The 4,823-nt window shown below is 41.1% G+C and overlaps 1 pseudogene; it reads right to left on the bottom strand.

Moving 5' to 3' along the window:
• Positions 1–457: 457 nt before the first annotated feature.
• On the bottom strand, positions 458–1,040 carry LOC119039342 (60S ribosomal protein L15-like; annotated as a pseudogene).
• Positions 1,041–4,823: the final 3,783 nt, after the last annotated feature.

The following is a 4,823-nucleotide window of genomic DNA, read 5'->3' as shown; positions in this document are numbered from 1 at the left end:
GAAGCCAAAGAACTTATACGCATGGCCCATGGACATGAACAATGGTGGGGGGATTGCATGCGGGAGTGGGGGGTGCTGGCAAAGAGAGAAAAATTAGGACAATTGTTATAGCATAATCAATAAAATTTTTAAAATCACCCTGATTGGATTAATTAATTTAAAAAAAGATGGACATGGTTAGCCTATCCCTTCATCCTATATACCCTTTCTTCCAACCTAAAATTCAGATGAGGTTTCCAGAAGAAGAGCAATCATCTGATCGTGAGCAGACCAGCCAGCATGAGCAAAGGTCTAGTAGCTGGAAGAGACACTGGCCCTGAAACCAACCAGTTACAATGCCGGCATCTAGCTCAACTTCTTGTATAAGCCCTACAGCAAAATTTGTTTACTAAAGCTGACTTTTTTTTGACTGTCCTAAATTGCTTGTTAGGTAAAACTTTTATGAACATTACTTATATTAGTGGTAATGGTGGAGCTGGTGAGTGCTGCATCTTCTCCAAGCTATAGGGTGAGAACCACCCACAGTGTGGTGAAACTTATGGCCCGCTGACGTCAGTCCTTGTCCCTGTGCTCGTGGACCAGTTTAGTGATCCACTGGGTGTCAGGGTTCCTCCTGATAGGCTTACGGAATGGATCAATGAGGATAACCTTAAAGAATTTGTATGTGGAATCTTCCCCAACTCAGTGAGAATTCAGGACTCTCAGAGCCCCACAGTGGCATCCAGCTCACTCCTCGGCAACAGACTGAAGGTTTCAGGCAAACCTTACCTTGTTAACACCACAGCGGACTGCCTTGCCATCGATTGTGACACCCTTAGAGAGTGTTTGTGGCCACTGCAGTGCACATAAATCCTATATATAACATAACCTTGCTTGGCCTTGTATCCCAGCCTGTGCACTTTTATTGGGCCTGGTGGGGCAGGAGCCCTGTGGAGCACGAGTTGCTGGCAGTACTGCCAGCAGTGCACCCTAAAAAGGAAGCACATCGCATCAGACTGCTTCTTCCTCCATAGTTCCTGGACGTGCTCGTAAGCTCCCATCTTGGCTTACCTGATGGCTGTGGCCAGACAGAAAGCTAAAGCTGAAAGATTTTTTAAGTGAGACAATATGTCAATTTAAATAAGTACTACAGATTACTGGGTACAGGGGGGTAAAGAGAGGTCGAAAAGGGTATAGGGGGATAGTGCTGTAAGAAGACTTGACTTGGGGGGGCGAACACACAATACAGTGTGCAGACCATGTGTTGTGAAATTGGACACCTGAAACCTGTATAATTTTGTTAACCAGTGTCACCCCAATAAATTCAATAAAAAGGAAAAAATGCATCCTACATAAAAAGTAGTGACTATAGAACTTCAGAATACAATAATGAGGCTAGGAAGACAAGACCAAGGAGGTCCAACTAGGTTTGGAATTTCAAGGGAAGAAAAAAAACAATGAATAAGTAGGGAATAATTGAAGGGCATTTCTTAAGAAGATAATGGCAGGAAGAAAGACACAGGAAGCAAACAACAACTAAACCAATATCTGAATTCATGCATGGGGTAATGAGTTTGTATACTGGTTTGGTGTACTGAGAATATGAAGAAAAAAAGTTACAAGGATAATGTAGTGACAGGAAATATTTACCAAAGCCCTGCTACACGCCATGCCCTGTATCCTTGGGACACAGTCATAAAGAAAACAAAACCCCTGCCTTCATGAGTTAAATTTCATTGGAGATGAAAGTTAAGATGTGTGTGATGGAATCAGTCAACTATGGAAAATAGTGGAAATCAGGAGGCAAACTATTTTTGGTAAACATTTTTCCTCTAGAAGCTTGGCAAGCAAAAGGAGAAAAATGGGTCCACTGGACATTATCCACAAAACAAGTATGAGAAGTCTTTTAAAAAGGGAGAAAATACAGACTGGCTAAAAACCTTGGGACCCAAGGGATGGCCCAGTGGTGAGCTCCCTTCTGGGTTTTTGCCTCATACATCTTGGACCCAGCGCTGGAGAAGCCAGCAACTGGAAACACCAACACACACAAACAAAAGGAAACATAGGAAATGCCTACTCTCTTCAGCTAGTGAACCAGGAGACAGGCAGCCTGGAAAGAAAAGTCTGAGGCAATTACTGCCATAGTTTAACCAAACATCGTGGAAAAAAACTGTGCTCCCACGTCCATGATAAAAGAAGGAAATGTGAAATCAGGAAGGAAGAATAATGGAAAGAGTGAAAACATGGGTAAATACAATAGACTTTACTTCTTCTCTTTAGTATTATAAATTATGTTTGATGGCTGAAGCAAATATGATAACCCTGTTTCGCGTGGTTCTTACTGTATGTAAGGGAAATATTTAAGGCAATCATATAATAAATGGTGTAGGGCAAAAAGACTTAAAGGTAGGTAAGGTTTCTACACTTCACACAAACTGGTAATATGTCAAGAGAAGTAGGCTATGATAAGTTATGTATGTACGATGTAATAACTAAAGCCACAAATAAAAAATTTATACAGCCCCCACCAGTGTGGCTCAGTTGGAGGGGTGTCATCCTACCAAGCGAAAGGTCACGGTTCCATTCCCGGTCAGGGCATATGCCTGGGTCGCAGGCCAGTCCTAGAGTCTGGCACATAAGTAGGCAACTGGTCAATGTTCCTGTCTCACACCAATGTTTCTCTCCCTCTCTATCTCCATCCCTTTCCTTCTATTAAAAAATAATAATAATTAAAAAGTTATACAAAGAAATATACTCAAAAACACTATGGATAAATGGAAATAGATTCTAATAAAAGTTCAAATAACATAACACAGGAAAGTACAGAAAAATAAAGAAAGAGAGCAAAAACGAAAATACCAGAATTAAGCATTTACATATCAATAATTACATTAATGTAAATGGTCTAAATACACCAATTAAAAAAACCAGAATTTGAAACATGGATTAAAAAATATTTCCCAACTACCTGCTATCTATAAGAAAGACCCCAAATATAAAAACACTTAGAAAAAAAGCAGAAAAAGTCATATTATGAAAACATTTTTTACAGAAAACGGAACTTGCTACATTAAACAGATTGAAGTTCCAAGAAACAACAAAAATTACCATAGAGAGAAATATTCAGTAATGATATAAATGTCTGACGTGGACACTGGCCCGCTGTGTCTGTGGCGTTATGGATGAAATGAAATAAATTCACACAGACTACAGAGTCCTGTGGAGAAAAAGGGATGGCAGGACTCTCTCAAGGGGAAAGCACCCTGTCCCTCCCCTGGAGAAGCTTTAATTGGATTAATTTGCATAGGAATACAGGGTGTATATGTAAAGATCTTAACCATTATCAGGCAGTAAGGATCAAACAATAGATGACATACAAAGAACTCTGAGGGCCTGTTTTGAAGCAGCGTCAGATAGCTAAATGGCCATAAGACTTTGAGGAACAAACTCACTTCCTGCTCGGACACTTATTATTTAATTGAGAGCATTCTAAACAAAGCAGGTTTCACAGAATTTTACATATTCTTTCTTAGGCCTGATTGTCCCAGGGAACCCACCCTTTCCAGCACAGGGCTGCACCCACCACCGGCATTGTTTCAGGCTTAAGGTATTGTTTCAGGCTTCAGTCAGGCAGGGGAAGTAAGGCAGCCAAGAGATTAGGAGACTTCTCAAAGACAGAATGAGGACTCAGGCTATGTCAAAGCTGAGGGGTGAGGGTCCATCACCCCTTTTCTGTAGCCCCCAAGTCCTTCCCTGGGGTCCCCCATAATTATACCTGTCTTAGGTCGTCCCTCCCTGGAGGAATCGTGCCTGTCATTGCCTAACCGCTCAAGCACTGGGGGCCGGGCACAGTAAAGTAAAAGGAGCAGAGGCGGCGCCCCTGCCAGGGAGATAACGTTTGTCTCCTTAGTGGCTTATGGTCTGAAGGTCACTCACTCAGCCTCAGCCATGGGGGGCAGTTACAGCTTCTGAAACCAGCAAAGCAATTCCCAACAAATGTTCATCATCAAGAAAACATAGCACTCCTAAACTGACTCATAGATACAGAGAACAACAGACTGAGAACTGTAGGACTTAGGTAGAGGTGTTTGGAGACCAGAGTAAAAAAGGTGAAAGGATTAAGAAGTACAAAATAGTCATGGGGATATAAAGTACAGCACAGGAAAGGCAATCAATAATATTGTAATAACTGTGCATGTTGCCAGGAGGGTACTGAGTACACCAGGGGGACCACTTTGAAACTATATGAATATCTAACCACTATATTGTACTCCTGGAAGTAGTACAAAATAATATTGAATGCATACTGTGATTGAAAAATAAAACTCAAAAAAAATAATAGTAATAAAAAGGAAAGCTAGCAATCCTAAATGTATACACACCAAACAACAGAGTCTATACAGAATATGTGAGGCATCCCTGACTTGTACGGCCCAGCTGACTGGGCAATCACCCTGCGAAGTGTAAGGTCACCATTTCGATTCCCAATCAGGGCACATGCCTGGGTTGTGGGTCCGGTTCTGTCAGACGGAGGCAACCGACGGATGTTTCTCTCCCTCTCTTTCTCCCTCCCTTCCCCTTTCTCTAAATATAATTAGGTAAAACCTTTAAAACATATGTACAGCAGAAACTGATAGAATTGAAAGAAAATTGATAAATTCACACCTATAGTTGGAAACTTCAACATCTCTTTCTCAACAATCGATATAGACAGAAAATAATTCAGGATATACAATAATTCAACAAAACCATCAACCAGCAGGATATGATTGACATTTGTTGACTATTTTACCCAACAAAAGCAGAACATTCAGTCTTTTTCAAGCACCATGGAACATATACAA

The sequence above is a fragment of the Artibeus jamaicensis genome, unplaced genomic scaffold (assembly GCF_021234435.1).
Source record: "Artibeus jamaicensis isolate MK-2021 breed Jamaican fruit bat unplaced genomic scaffold, CSHL_Jam_final scaffold_1964, whole genome shotgun sequence".
In the NCBI taxonomy this organism is placed as follows: Eukaryota; Metazoa; Chordata; class Mammalia; order Chiroptera; family Phyllostomidae; genus Artibeus; species Artibeus jamaicensis.
Note: the sequence above shows the minus strand (reverse complement) of the source record. Positions and strands in the feature narration are given on the sequence as shown.